General features: G+C 43.0%; 1 protein-coding gene across 1 annotated transcript in view; it reads left to right on the plus strand.

Annotated features, from left to right (window-relative positions):
- The first annotated feature begins 1,590 nt into the window (after positions 1-1,590).
- The window catches only part of LOC309568550 (protein kinase C and casein kinase substrate in neurons protein 1-like), a 152,500-nt gene continuing 137,496 nt past the window's right edge, over positions 1,591-16,594 (plus strand). Inside the window, exon 1 of the mRNA XM_082274251.1 lies at positions 1,591-1,747. The gene's annotated coding sequence lies outside the window, so the exon portion shown is untranslated. The remainder of the gene's footprint in view (positions 1,748-16,594) is intronic.

Below are 16,594 nucleotides of genomic sequence, written 5' to 3' on the forward strand. Positions count from 1 at the left end.
GATGCCCTTGCAGTTACAAAGTTACATAGTCAGGTTGAAAAAAGACACAAGTCCTTCTGGCTCAACCAAAAAAAACAAAAAAAAAACAAACAGTAAACAAAACCCAACCATACAATCCCATATACACGATCCTATACAGTTGATCCAGAGGAAGGCGAAAAAACCCCAGCAAAGCATGATCCAATTTGCTACAGCAGGGGAAAAAAATTCCTTCCTGATCCCCCGAGAGGCAATGGGATATTCCCTGGATCAACTTTACCTATAAGTATTAGTTTCCATTTATATTAAGTACAACCAGGAAAGAATCCAGGCCTTTTTTAAAGCAATCTAGTGAGCTAGCCAGAACCACCTCTGGAGGGAGTCTATTCCACATTTTCACAGCTCTTACGGTGAAGAAACCTTTCCGTATTTGGAGACAAAATCTGTTTTCCTCTAGACGTAAAGAGTGCCTCCTTGTCCTCTGTGCTGACCTTAAAGTGAATACCTCAACACCAAGTTCACTATATGGACCCCTTATGTATTTATACATGTTGATTATATCCCCCCTAATCTCCTCTTCTCAAGAGAGAATCAATTCAGTTCTCTAATCTTTTCTCATAGCTGAGCTCTTCCATGCCTCTTATCAGTTTGGTTGCCCTTCTCTGCACTTTCTCCAGTTCCCCGATATCCTTTTTAAGAACTGGTGCCCAAAACTGAACTGCATATTCCAGATGAGGTCTTACTAATGCTTTGTACAGGGGCAAATTGATATTTCTCTCTCTGGAGTCCATGCCTCTGTTAATACAAGAAAGGACTTTGCTTGCTTTGGAAACCACAGCTTGGCATTGCATGCTATTATTAAGCTTTGGATCTACCAGAACACCCAGATCCTTCTCTGCTATGGATTCCCCCAGTTCTACTCCCCCTATGATGCATGCATATTCTTAGCCCCCAAGTTCTGAGGAAAGGCAGTGTTTTAATGAGGAAAATAGCAGGGTCTGCATCCCTTTAGAAGTGATTAGCCCTTTGTGGGTATTCCATCAAAAATGATTTTTTGTTGTTGCAGAAGATGACTAAATCCAGACTTGTATTTTAGCGAAAACTTCTTGGAAAATCAGTGAGTCAATCACACAAGCAGGAAATTACATTTCTGAGGTTGTTCTGTATACCAATTGTGTACAGAAGGTCTCCAGGTTACCATATTGGATTGAATTTAACAGAAAATGACAGCACCGCAGATTTAAAAGAAAAGGTAATTTTAATAGCAATAAATGACAATATGGGTTGTGTAGCAATCGTACTGTATACGCTATATTTTTTTTATTTGCTATGAAAGTGGAGTTACCCTTTAAAGACCTGTTACACTGAAGGAATTCTTCATAGTTACTTTATGTGTTTATTTGTGTATATGCCTTTACACAAATTAAAGTGAACTTGAAAGCATTATTCATTAACACAATGGAATGTGCTTTTATAATCTTTGCCCCCCCCCCCCCCCCCAACCATTTAAAGAGGTTGATTGTCTGCATGAAAAATCAAAATCAAGAGCGCAGACACTTCCAGAGCTAGCATACAGCAGCATTCCCATCAACAACAGCGTCTTCTGAAACTGCTTTCCCCATCTGACACTGTCTAATGTTACCCCTCCTCCCACTCAAGCCTCCTCCTTTCTTGGCCATCTCTAGCCCCAGCTAGCTGGCACGGAAATCCGAGTCATCATCTGCAAGGCAAAGCTAGGGAGAAGTATTGCAGGCAGTCTCTGCTTTGGGTAAGTTTCCTTTGCTCATTTTTCTCTGAATCATTTATTGTACTGTATGTGACCTTTACATGTGTTATCATGCATGTGTTGATGGGACAGATGCTGAAGTATAAGTGGTCGGAAGAGAAAAAAAGCAAAAACTGATGATATCAAGGTGCCAGGCTTAGATCGAACTCACTTTTGACTTTTAGAACACCGAAAGCCTTCTGGCTTTTATAGCAAAATAGGAGTCTAGACATGCAAGCTTGATAAATACGTAAGTGCTAAGTGTTATAATGAAAAAAGTGGCGTAATCTTTAGTAAACACTTAGCTCACTGTAGTTGGAACAGTCAGGACTTATGAAAGATTAAACCCGATCAGTTGTTGTGGGTTACTATACTTTGCTTTAATAAATAAGACTAAAAACCTTTACAAGTCTTTTCCGATTCCCATATTTCCTGCAACATTTTACGGTGTATGGTACTACGACTAGTACTGCAAAAATGCACAAAGTTTGACAGTTGTTTGTTATAATCATTGCGATGGGTATGTAATAAAGTATGTGCAATCAGCCCCACGCAGTGTCCAATTTGTTGCTCAGTCATAAAAATCTTTGTGGCAAGCATTTATCCAAAATAAACACTTGCATTCATATCTGCTTTAGGTTTTCCATCAATTTAACTGGTGTATGAGGTCTTCTTGATGATCTGCCCAAAGTATGCTAACTGGGTGGATCTGTTGCCCCAATCTGTATGCCAATTGTTTATTTGGTCCACCTTTGGGAAAGGAGCCTAAGGAAAATAGCTGCATCCAATCAGATGCAGCCGCTATTTGGGTATTCTGACAGCCTCCAATGGTGGCTACCAGAATACAATAGCTGATACAGTGCAACGAGAACTCCTTTGCTGTATTTATTTACAGTGGCTTAACCTGTCCTTCTAAAACTGTTCCAAGCCATAAATCACAGTGAAGATCTATTTATCTAAATCCATTGAAGCCCAGTCAAAATTCCTAAGCCTTGATAAATGGGCAGTCTGTTTGGTACCCGAAATGCGCTGGGTTTTTTCTTCTATGAACTAATTATATCATCAAGAACTATGGAATTTTGGAAGATTGTTTGTGCTGTGTGTGGATTCCACACTTGTATAAAGTACTCAAAACCCATACTTGAGTAAAAGTACAAGTGCTCGATCATAAAGTGACTTGAGTAGAAGTGGAAGTGCTCTATCAAAAAGTGACTTGAGTAGAAGTACTAAAGTATTCAACATTTTTTGTACTTAAGTATTGCAAGTAGTTTTTTTTTTTTTAATTTTGCTACTTAAGTACTGAAAGTAAAAGTACCAGTAGTTTTTAAAAAAAATGTGCTACTCAATTACTGAAAGTAAAAGTACAAGTACTGTATTGTGTTATGTAGTTAATTAAAGAAATAAGTCAAAAGTTTGAACATCATATTGTTTTTTATTATTTCAAATGATTAACCAAAAGGACAATCACAATTCCTTTGGTTGTAACTTTTTGTAAACAAAAACAGATAAAGTATGTCCCTCCCTTTCCCCTTTAAGGCTGCATTCACACCTGAGCGTAGCATTTTCGCGTGTTTTTTTCCGCGATTTTTCAGGCGTTTTTGGAGGCAGGCATTGACATCTAACAAAAACGCTGGTAATCAGCCCAAAAAGAAGCTCATGTACCTTTTTGAGCATTGGGTGTTTTGCTTCAGGCGTTAAAATGCTCAGAGGTGAACAGGGGCCATTTAAATGAATGGGGTTTTACTTGTTGGGCATTTTGGAACGTTTTTTTAGCGTTTTTGGAGCTGAAAATCAGCCACTTACCAGAAAAAAGGTCTATGTATGCTTGTGACTCTCCTTGGTTGGGGGAGGTTTTCTTTCCCCTTAACAGCAGATATGTAGACCATTTTATTTATACATACAGTATCATTTATTTTCGTATGCGCTGATTTACACATGACATTATACGCATTTTTTGAACTTCATGAAACCTGCCATCTATTGTTCTGGCAGTGGTAATTTTTATAATAGTAACGAGTAACTATGCAGCACAAAAAAAAAATATTGGAGTAGAAGTATTGAAATCATCGAAAAAATGTAGTGAAGTAAAAGTGGAAGTAGGAGAAAAAAATTCTACTACAGGAAAGTACAGATACCGCCTTTCAGTACTTAAGTACAGTAGTGAAGTAGTTCTACTTCGTTACTATACATCTCTGGTGGATTCCCAGCTCTGGGTTCTTTGTCTGTTTCTATGGGGTGACATTATATTTAGGTGTGCTGCCAAACTGGAGCCAGTGTGCCCAGTGATAATTTCAGTTACCCATTGAAAAACTGTATCAAGCTTTGTAATTGTGTTTAGAACGCAATAGCCCGATGGGGTAGTTATCCATGAGCACAGCATGGAGGATTAGGATGCTTAGATTTCTTTCATTAAGCCCGCTGGCCGAATCAAGAATAGGCATTTGGACATGAACAAAACCAGACAAAGCTGAAGTGAAAGGTCCATCACATAATCACATTCAGATTATACATTTTAAAGATTACATGACTGTTGATCAAGGAAAAGACAAACCTTTTGAATTATGCACCCCTCCCTCCAACTAATGCACATGAACATTTCAAGTCATGTGGCCTTTAAAGAAGCAGTGGTTACAAAAAATATTTGGCCTATGTACAAACTGCCAGCTCAACTGACAGTCACACAGCACATACCACATTTCCAGCTTTTAATTATATTTGGGTTTTCTTTTTTTTTATTCCTCCTTGCCTTTTTCTAATCTTCTGATCCTTCTTAAATGTTGCACCCAAAGGCTGCTTCTTTGAGAGCTGATCTCCTACTCAATGGTAGTTACACTTTGAGTGCCAATAGGTTTAGGAACGATGCCAAATAACCCAGTACAAGAATGGGTGCAGATAATTTGCTGTATTCAGAGACGGCTAAATGCTGCCTCTGGAAGCAGCAACACTGTGCTATGGTCACATACAAACATACAAACTGGCCTAATAGCTGTAGCCAGTGTGTGTGTGGCCAGAACTCCTCAGAATCGGGGCTGCTGAACCAGCTGCTGATAAGGCATGTGCTTGGAAGAAATAACATTCAAGGTTAAATTCACTTGTGGGCAGGTTGAACCAGTTAGTTAGGTGCTGTCCCAGATGGTAAGGTGAGAGTCAATTCCATGCCCGGTTTCTTGTTTATTTTTGTCTGGGTCTGGCCCATTTGTCCTGTATGATATAAATTGGGTCCAGCTCAGTGAGAGAGGGGGAGAGAAGGAGAATAGAGGTCCCTGGGGAAGAGGCAAGAAGTTTGGAGAGTTCCAGAGCTGCTGTGGGTTGTGAGACCTGTAGGGGATGGAGACTGAAAATGAGACCCGTAGAAGCAGCAGAATGTCATTCACAACTGTCCACATGTAGAGACCTCTAGCTTGAGGTTTGCCCTGAGGACACCAGTACTGGAAAATGCCTCTAAGGGACTATGTTTCCTGGGGTGCACTTTTGCAGGTATTTCTCAGGGCAACGCTTAAGCTGAAGTTAATTAGGAACAATAATGCCTTTGCCTGTTGGACTGTGGGATGTCTATTTTACATTTTCTTGAGTGAAATATTTGAGGCACTGTCCATGTCTGGTCTGAGGTTGTTTCGCAAGTAACCAGCACTCATACTATTAACAAGTGGGTCTTGACACATCGAGGTATGAAGGTATTCATGTGAATTGGTGCAATGTGAAGACATAATTAGTTGCCAAGAGTAACAGAAGTGTGGCAAGCAGCCTGTCTGTAGCGTTTACCTGTTATAGGTGGCATGGCCTCTAGCAGCGAGGGAGATGTGGTTGGCACTCCTCCTGCCAGAGGTCTGTCTCCCATACCAATGGTGCATGGATTGCACCTCAGAAGAGGTACAGAGGTTCAAGAGCTAGGTTAAGTGCACATGTGGTGACTGCACAGCAGGGACCACTCTGCTACTTGGGAGTAGTAGTGGGAAACCCTGGGCAGGTGGACATGGACATTGGCTTAGCATGTCCCACCAAACTGTAAGTTACTGTGAAGGTGTCATGGGGAACCGAGAATTATTGGGAGGACAGTTGCAGTGTCAGTGTGCATGGAGTACATTCATCTGTAAAAAGTAAGGCTTGCCTTAGGGTTGAGTGTTCCCCCAAGGCAGCCTCGGCTTTGTCCCAGGGCATTTATGAAGACGGCACAGAAAAAAGGTACCCCATGTGCAGTACAGTGAGCCTGTACAAAGTGCCTAATATAGCCCAGAATAACCCACCCCAGGTTACATATGAACAGCAGCAGTGCTGGCCATTGATTTGTACAGAGTGTAAATTTCACAGCCGCCATTGACAACTGCTGGTCACACACAGAGCCAAGATTTAGTACACTGGCAAGAATCTTTTGATTTCTGCTGGTGGCCACTCCTGTGCAGCCATGTGAATGTAGCTAAAGAGGCCCAACTCTGACCCTAATTAAATAATGCTTGTTGGTTTTCTTTTCACTACACCTAAAATATGTTTATATTGGTTGGAAAATCATATATCCTTCATCTATGCTTGTGATACAAATACGAAAACATGTTTTACCTGATCCGGTTCAAATAGGCAGGAAGTCTAGAAGCTGCCTCCAGAAATGTGAAAATATATTGTCCTGTTGGACATAGACCCAAACCCTGGAATTTATAAATGATCATAGACCATCTTTAAAATTCTGTCATGCCTCCACATAACAAATGTCAGTGTCTTCAAAAAATTCATATACTTGTTGAATTAATTATATGGATTTTCTACATGAAGACATGCTGGGGGGTGGCACTGAGATCTGTGTGACCATACTGGATAATCCATCCTTAGTGCAAGCTGAGCCTTCTCCCCATCCCAGACATTCATCATTCCAGGGAATTTCCAGCAGCCGCTGGAGGCTAGGTAGCATCATCAATAGGCCACTGGCTTCATAGCAACCTGTCTGGGAAGCTGTAATATTCATGACACAAAATGCACCACTCTCTGTACACCCACTCAGAGTTTTAATTACCACCAGTTTACATATAGGAAAACCAGTATCCAAACAGTGCAACATACATGCAAGTATTATAACCACAAGCTAACTATGTATAAAGAATCTCAGAGTAACATGTAAGGTAAAGTAGGCAAAGCAAAGTCAGGCAAAAGGGCAGAAGAAAGAGCAGGTCAGGGCATATAGGAGATGCAGGTCAGTCAGGAACAATGCACAGGCACAATGCTGAGGCAAGAAATATACAGCTGTGTGGAATTTAATAGTCTCCCAGCAGCCAATCTCAGCTGGTGACTGAACAAAACTCAGCTGGCTGCTGGGAGACCTGAGGATTTCACTATTCCTGCTTATACACTACAGTGCCACCTACAGGTGCTATGGCTGCGCTGGATGTTCCTGTTAGTGCCCCTCCCTTTAGCATGCTACACCTGGCCCTAATTAGTGGAGTCCAAATAACTGAAAAGTCCTTTATCCTTTGCCAATAAAAAGAAAGTCCATAAGTCACATGTTGAATATTACTGCTTATATCATAGAAAACCTTAGATTTGAAGTCCATTGAAAAATGGTGCCCCATTTCTAAAACTGGGTAACAGGTTGAGAATTCCAATACTGGTGTCTGGAGATTGACCATGTGCCCTGCAACCAGGATCCAATACCAAGTTAGGTGCCCTTCTACCAGACTTTGGAGGCTGGTAAGATGCACCTAGCAGGTTTGGAGACTAACGTAATGCACTACCACAGGTGTCTGATAATAGCCCATTGCCCCTCCCAAATTTGACAAAATTGAATCCAATTATTCCAGTCAATCCAAACATCAGATGTCCCGACACTGGGGCATGGCTTTCTACTGCGATATTTAGAAGATAAGTAAACCCTGACTCCAGGGTAAAAAAAACTGAGCATTCTATACCTAGGTATATCACACATTTCAGAGTCCTTTCATCCAGGTCCTAGGACCTGTTCCATTAGCTGACAAACACCTGGGATTTTTAGGGCACCAGCTACCCTATATAGGTCCTCAAGTGCACTCAGAGGCACAGTGCATCATTCTCAGGAACAGAGAGGTTCAAATTAAACTCCCCTATTCTGAAAAACTGCCACAAGGACTGACAACCCTAGTGACACCACTGGACCACAAGCTTAATTGTGACGGAACCTCAGACCCACACTGTACTTGTGGTCTTCCGTCAGTATACGGCTTCCTCGCAGTCATGAACATAGATATCAAATCCCAGCCGCTGTCATACAAAACTAGCCTGACACTTAGCTTGTATACTGGAAACAACTAACTCCTTTATTAAAAAAGAAACAGACTTTTATACACTTTAGAAGTAGGTCGGTCACTACATGAATATTTACCCAAAACATCACACAATGAATAGCTAACGAGGTACAGCTGACTCATAGCTAATCCCAATTAACATGCTAATTAACTCATGACACTTAAGCCAGCCTGGAAGAACAGACTGCCGGCACCAAAGCTAAAACAAGATACAAATACACATATCATAATGTAAATACTGAGAACCCACAGTAAACAATAGGTGAGCAAATCAGCATGATTTACAATCCGTGGAAGACAGGTGTTTGAGCTGATGACATGCATCTGTTACAAGTCTGACCAACTGAAGCAGTCCAAATCATTAATTTATCTGTAACATAGTTTTTTCACTGTCAGTGACGGTGCGAACCGTCACACTTAGCTTTGGAGTTACTGCCAAAATACCCAGAACAGGGAAACTGTATCATAAATGGAGGCTTAGTGGATACAGACCAGTCAGTTGGTGGGAGCACCACATAAGCATTGCGGTCAGATCAGGTAGCAGGTGAGAGAAAATACAGTCAGGCTGAACAGAAGGCAGAGAGTCAATAGATTCAGACTGGAGGACACACAGAGAAACAACAGGGTTAAGATGGGTGGCAGGTGGAGAGTCAACAGAATTAGGACGAACAACAAGCAGAGTATCCATGGATTTAGGCTGAACAACAGGCAGAGAGATAACAGATGGCAGGTGAAGAGTAAAATAGAGTCAGACTTAGGCTCGGGCAGAGAGTCCACAGAGTCAGGCTGAGGCTCAGGCAGAGAGTTTACAGAGCCAGATTGACCAACAGGCAAAGAGTTCACAGAGCCAGGTTCAAGCGGCAGGCAGAGAAACAGACTGGATGGTTGGAAGAGAGTCAGCGAAGACAGACTGGACAGCATGCAGTCAATAGGATTAGGCTGCAGGTCAGGATCTAGGAAGCTGAATCGGGGAGCAGGACTTCTGAAGCCAAATTGGGTGGCAGGACTTAGAAAGTCAAATGGGGGTGTGGGACCTCAGAGGGTAAATCCAGGTGCAGGACTTTGGAGCTAAATCAGTGTGCAGGATTTCAGGGACCAAATCGGGGTGCAGGACAGCAGAAGCTGAATTGGGATACAGGACCTCAGAAATCAAAGTACATGACTGCAGATGCCTAATTAGGATACAGGACTGAATCAGGTTTCAGGATTGTGGAAGTTGAATCAGGTTGCAGGACCTTAAGAGCAGGGACAGGTGTTGGGGCCATGTCTGAGTAGTTGCCATGGGGTTATATAAGGAAATTTCAGTGGGCTAGTTGCAAGATCAGTATAATCAGTGTAAATGGGAACAAAAGCCAGTTACACTGGTTACTATTGGTAATAAAGTTAAAGACATTTGGTAGAACTGGTAACTAGAGGCAGGAATTAGTTGATGTAAAATTAGCTTTTTCTAAAAATGATTAGGTTCAGAGCAGTGGTTGAACAAAGCTATAATTGCAGGTTCCCTGTTGACCATTAACAGAGTCAGTACAAGGACCTCACAGGAGTACACCAAGTACTTCTCATAGAATTAAAATCCCGAGTTAGCTAGCAGCAATAATCCCTGTTGTCCTCTTTTAACAATGCATAATACACAATGGTGTTGGGGTCCATCTTGGCACAACGCACTCGAATAGGCAGGAAGGCAGACAACGAGCTCATAGTTCCCAAGTGTAGTAAGTCTGGCCATAGGCTTCAGCATTATATCAGGAAACCAATAAGAGGATATCTGGGATCTGACGGGACAAGATATGTGAGCTATACACAGCAGGATACCATGGTTTAAGTAAAAACAAACATTTTTGGGGGAAATTGTAGAACTGAGATTGAGAACATGCAGCATACAAATTATAATGCATACCTACTGTATAGCAAAACCAGTAACCAAATAATGTAACACATATGCAAGTGTAACTAACTATGTATAAAGAATCTTAGAGGAACAAGCAATGGGAAGTAGGGCAAAGTGAAGTCTGGCAAGTTGGCAGGATGGCAGAGTAAAGAGTTGGTCGGGACTGATACAAGAACCACAGGTCAGCCAAAAACAGCATGAATAGGCACCATGCTGAATCAATGAAAATAATTCAGGGTGGGACAAAATAGTCTCCCCACTGCCAACCTCAGGTGGTGGATAACTAAACTTGGCTGGCCACTGAGAGACCCCTGCTTCTGGACACCGGGATTTTATCATTCCTGCCTAAGAACTATTGTGGCAACCAACAAGTACACTGGTGGTGCTGCATTTTTCTGACAGTGTGGGAAAAGGTTAGACCACCTGTCTTTCATTTTGCTATTTGTTACTGCTGGGGAGATCCCTTTCTGTCACAGTGAATATTGTCACTGAAACAGAAAGTGATGGTAAATACAGAATTTTAGATTTATTACCAGAACAAAAGGTAATACTTCCAGAAGTGACACTGGTTCCAGTGACAATTGTCTAAAAGTGTAATTTTCATGACTTTGTGATTTCCTCTCACTTCCTGTTGCATGTCCAGGACAAGAAGTGAAAGGCAGTTTCCTCATTGGGAAACAGATGGGTTTTAATGCTTTCATACTCTCAAGCTTACTTTACTTTATTCTCACCTGGTAATCCTGCAAAGAACACACATCCTGTCCATGGGTGGCCACAACACTTCTCCACTGTATGGTGGGAGCCATGGTTATCACTCTAGGCTGCTCCCCTGATATGGACTACGAACATTCATGTATGTCTTCATCGCCATTACATGGGGGCAGAGCAATTTCTAGTTTTCAGAAGATAGCTAGGAAGAAAGATATTCTTCTGTGCAGCTCACATGAAGTGACAAGGACACCGCATATCTAGCAGGATCTACAGTTATTTATCTGTTTTTGCTGAAAATTATATTAGCTTCATAAAAAATAGGGATGCACTGAAATGAAAATTCTGGGCCGAAACCGAAAATGCAGGATGCCCTTGGCCAAAAACCGAAACCGAAAATGACTTTTTCTGCCAAATAATTTTAAAATAGATAGAAGAGGGGCATACACCAAAAACAGGCAGCGACGTACACCTGTCGCTGCCACCCTGTCACAGTATATGTACTGTGATGGGTTGGCAAGTGGTTAATTTAATTACCAATGGTATTTGTATTATGCAGAATGAGGGGGTTAATGTATTGCCACTGCTGGTCACTGATGCATTAGTGACCAACCAGTGGCAGTTAATTAACCCCTTTGTGCTGCATTAGTGCAACCAGTATCAGTGATGCACTGATGCACATTAACCCCCTCATGCTGCATAACACTAATACCATTGGTAAGCTTGCCTCAGCTTCCCCCCCTCTGCCTCAGCGCCCCCCCCCTGCCTCAGCGTCCCTCCCCCCCCTGCCTCATATATACAGTAAAACCTTGGATTGCGAGCATAATTAGTTCCGGAAACATGCTTGTAATCCAAAGCGCTTGTATATCAAAGCGATTTCCCCCATAAGAAATAAGGTAAACTCAGATGATTAGTTCCACAACCATTTATTTATATGTCCTTCAGTTTATTGTCCATATAAAAAGACTATAGCAATGTGATAGGTTCTCTTACCATAAAATGTCCATCCACAAATGGCGCCTCCACAAGGGGATTAGAAGCAAAAACCAGCAGGAGCTACAGAGTATCAAAGAGAGGAGAGACGCTTCTAAGTGTAGCAGTATGGGGATGAAAGTTCAACATTTAGCAACTCACATGGTTGATGATTATAACAGGCACATTTAAGTATGCAGGCATCCGGGGTAAAGCTGTCCACATAGACCATCCTCCGCACCTCCGGCTCTCACCGCTGTCAGTCTGCTATCATGACCAGGAAGAATAGCCTGCAATAGAGCGATTTAAAAGCGAGGCTTGAAATGCTCATCGAGCGCAGTGTGTAAGGGATGGCGTCGATGACGGTGTGGAAGATAGTCTATGTGGACAGCTTTACCCCGGATGCCTGCATTCTTAGATGTGCCTGTTTTAATCATCAACCATGTGAGTTGCTAAATGTTGTACCTTCATTAAATGTAACCATATTGCTACACTTAGAGGCCCCTCTCTTCTCTTTTATACTCAGTTGTGATGTGACGCTACTTGTATACAAAGACAACGCTTGTTTATCAAATCAGAGTTTTTGAAAAAATGTTGCTTGTCTTGCAAAACGCTCTCAAACCAAGTTACTCTCAATCCAAGGTTTTACTGTATATATATATATATATATATATATATATATATATATATATATATACTGTATATATATGCACAGACTCCACTATCCTGGGCAAGGGTTCTGTAAACTAGACAGACCATGCAAAAACCCTACTGTCCAAATGAAAAATGGACAGGGGACAACCCTAGATTTAGGGCTATGTTCACTTATATTTGTTTTAGTGTGGAGTGTTTTAAAATTGTGTGCCCTTTACAGGCTTGATGCAATTTCCAGCAGGTCTACCTAGAGGCCTTGTAAGAAGGTTGAAAGTTTACTGACTGGTTGTGCTTGCTGCCATAAGATGATCTATAGATCTCTGAACAGAAATGTTTGGCATTGATACTAGCAAGCCGACAAAAATGGTATGAAACCAGTCACGGCATAGTTCTAGGCAACACAGGCTTGCATGTGGAGATGACCTTTAACTGCCTTTGAAAAGCTCTGACAAAGTAACGTTGTAAAAAATCCACTTTCTGTGCGTTCTGCAGCCAGGAAAATGTGATCCCAGTTCAGCTGATGCAACGGAATTCATTGTACCTTTTTGGAAGAGTTGACGGTTTTGGTAGATATTGACAAATATTGATTTATGTAAACTGGGAAAAAGGAGAGGTACTTGTTTGTAAATAAATATTTATTTTCATGCATAAACAATCTATTGTTTGAGAAATTGCTAAGTTTAGAAGGTGGTAGCATGCAGTAAATGTATTAACAATTAACTATTTAATACTCACCTTTGGTGGGCAAGGTATGTCTTTTTGCTGATGACACTAAGCACCTTTTCAGACACGCATTTCATTCTAAAGCAGCCTTTAACCACTTGCCGACCACCGCATGACTATATACGGCGGCGGTCAGCCCCTCCCAGGCAAAGTGACGTACCGGTACGTCACTAGCCTGGGAGCCAATAGGGGGCGAGCGCGCGCCGCCGGAGCCGCGCTCCCGACCCCGCTCGTTCCCTATGAAGCCCTACCTGATGTCCGCCGGTCACTCGCGATCGTCGGGTGGAGAGGGAGAAAGGCAGGCGGCTGATGTTAACAAAGCCGCCTGTCATTCTCCCCTGTGTAAAAGCACAGATCATACGGTCCTGCTATGTAGGACCGTTGATCTGTGCTGTTACACACACAGCCACATCCAATCACAGTAAGAATCAAGCCCCTAGGACACACTTAACCCCTCCCTCTCCAATAAAGTTAACCCCTTCCCTCCCAGTGTCATTTTTACAGTAACAGTGCATATGTATAGCACTGATTACTGTAGTAATGTCACTGGTAACCCCAAAAGTGTCAAAAATGTCAGTCAAGGGTCCGATCTGTCCACCGCAATGTTGCAGTCCCGCAAAAAAAAATCGCAGATCGCCACCATTACTCGTTAAAAAAAACCCAACAAAAATGACAAAAATCTTTCCCTTAGTTAGTAAACGCAATAACTTTTGGCAAACCAATCAAAACGCTTTTTGCGATTTTTTTTTTTTTTTACCAGAAATATGTAGCATAAAACAAATTGGCCTAAAATGTTAAAAAAATTAGATTTTTACATTTTTTGGGGAATTTCATATAAATAAATGTAAAAAATATTGTTATTTTTGCAAAATTGTGGCTCTTTTTTTGTTTATAGCGCATGATCAAAAAATCGCACAGGTGATCAAATACCACCAAAAGAAAGCTCTGTTTGTGGGAAAAAAAAGGACGTCAAATTTGTTTGGGTTCAGCGTTGCAATTGTCCGTTAAAGTCACACAGTGCCGAATCGCAAAATAGGCCCTGGTCAGGAAGGGGGTAAAATCTTCTGGGGCTTAAGTGGTTAATGTACAGAGACTGCAGGAACATAATTTGTACAGTCTGGAGGAAAGAAGAGACAAGTTAGACATCATTAAACACTTTAGATACAGTAAAGAGCAGCCAAGATCACAAACAGAAAAATCAACTCAAGGGACATAATTTACAGTCAGTAGGATGTGTCCCTTATAATAATTTCTTCTCTGTTAGTGAAAATCTTCCTCTATTCTGCCCATACCCCCCACCAGTGTGGCAGAGGTTAGAAGAACTAACGGGCTGTCACAGGCTCTTACCATTTTTCCCAGCTCTACTCATCACAGAAACCATATGTAGCAGAAATCCCAGCCATTGTGCTGGATAAGGGTCCGCCTGGGTTACCTCTAACAACAACAGCACATTTAAGCATGTTCTCCATTTGTGAGCACTGAGACAATGACCAGTCCAGTATCTTTGGGTTTTTAGGTTTATTGAGAACTTGGATGGGAGAAGGGATGAGTGGGATACTTCCTGTGGCTCAACTATGCACAATTCGCTGGGGACAACTAAAAAATGCCTGTTGGCGCTGACTTGATGCTGGCTTGATGCCGGTTAACGCTGGTTAACACTGGCCTGCTGCCTGTTAACAATGAACTGACTTCTGATCACCTCCTTGTGACTCAAAGTCCTTTTGAAGCTCCAATTGGCACTCCTTGCTGAGGTAGCTACTTTATCACTGCTGCACTGCTGAACACTTGTACGCTTCAGGGCCCACACCGGCACCCTCTCTCACACACTTATCTTCAGGGCTTAGACACTGGCTCCCCCTTTTCTAAGCGCTCTCTACTGGTTAGCTGGCTCCCGGATCCCTTTGACCTTCTGAAGTGGTCCCCTATCCTAGCCAAACCCCTGGGCAGTTTACAGTACTCACAACACTGCTTTCCTGGAAACCTCAGCCCAGCAGCTCCACCCGGTCCACAGCACACTGGATCCCTCTCTGCATGTCAGGGACGTAGCTGCCGCTTCGCGGTCAGTGAACGCTGCGGGCGGGTGCGCATGCGCGGGAGCGCGCCTGCGCGTGCACGCAAACGTGCCGGCACGGAGCGTGTGCGTCATGACGCACAGCGCGCCAACCCTGCCCCTATATAAGGTTCACTCCCGGCTCCATCCAGCGCTGGATTATCGTCAGCTCTCCGTTACCTGTATCCTGTGGATTGTCTTGTTTACCCGTTGTGACCCGGCTTACATTTGGACCTGTCTGATCTCTCTCCAGTGTTGACCTTGGCTTGCCTGACTACCCTTGCTCCTGCTGCCTTCCTGCTTGATCTCCTGTGAAATGCCCTTGGCTTGCTTAACAGACTTGCTCCTGCTTATCCCTCCTGCTACTGCAATCCCGGCTTGCTCTGACCATCTGCTTGCCTTGCATTGAGACTGATTACCTGTGTGTGACCCCCGGCCTGGCCCTCACTTTTGCACCAGCGTCGCTGGATACCATTGGAGTTCCTGGAAACTGTCCTGGGTGCCTACCTGACCCACCCACCTGTACTCCACAAGCATCCAGTGCTCCTTGGGACGCGTCACCTCCTGTACCACTTCCAGGGGTGATTCGCACCGAGCTGCAAGGGAAGCCCTCTCAGTACTTTGGCCTCAACCAAGGTATCTGACACTGCAACTCAGCCCAACCTTCCGTCCCCCAGGCTGACTGTCCAGGACACTTTCCTGACGCTGACAGGAGGAGAGACAGCGGTCACTGTGACTTTGTTTCCTGCCAAAGATGCCCTGTCATGTGTCCCCCTCAGACTTATACCCCATCCCAGGTTGCCTTGCGGCAGATTCTGCCCTCTGAGAAAGATACAAGCCCTGGTGTGCTATTGGTCAGGTTTCCTCCACTGTCCAATAAGAGACCTCATTGGACAAAGTGGGGAGACTCCCCAAGCTCAACAGGCACACCTGGAAAACACATGAGAGCCTAGCTGAACAATCAGGCCCCCCTGATAAGCAGACAGGGCCTCCCCTATGGTTTTCCTAGCACCTACCTAGGAGGGTGCTACACATACTACAGCGTCTATGAATGAAACGGGTTCCATGTATGGAGGAAGGACAGATGATTGATAATTCTGCCCCCTTCATTCACATGTTGATTGTGTTGTACTACAGCCTCTATGAATGGAATCAGCAGGGCCACCAGTCTCACCAGTTTGGTTGCTGCGGCCCCACGGTTTCTAGAATCCAGCGTTATGGCCTATTTACATTTTCTTCTTTGAATACTTTGATATCTTAAAGGGCTTTCCGCTTTAATTCTGGCTAAAATCAGAGGGAAAGAAAGAATATTATAATGGGAATAGCAGTTTTATTCACACTTTGACAGCTGTTGGACTACAGTAGGTTTCATTACTTATGGCGGAGAGCCTCCATTCACTGCCGTGCCCATCCCCACTGCCGTGTGCCCCTGAGAAAGCAAAACGAAACAACTAAAGAGCATGGCTGGTCATAAAATGCAGAGTGTTGGAGGATTTCAGAATGTTTTAGCACAGCTGCAAGTGGAGAGGATGAAGATGGATGAAGTGATTTGAGGACATTCATGGAAAAATAAAATGGAAAAAAAGAGTCAG

Source organism: Pelophylax lessonae (genome assembly GCF_965119305.1).
Source record: "Pelophylax lessonae genome assembly, chromosome: 12".
NCBI classification, from domain to species: Eukaryota; Metazoa; Chordata; class Amphibia; order Anura; family Ranidae; genus Pelophylax; species Pelophylax lessonae.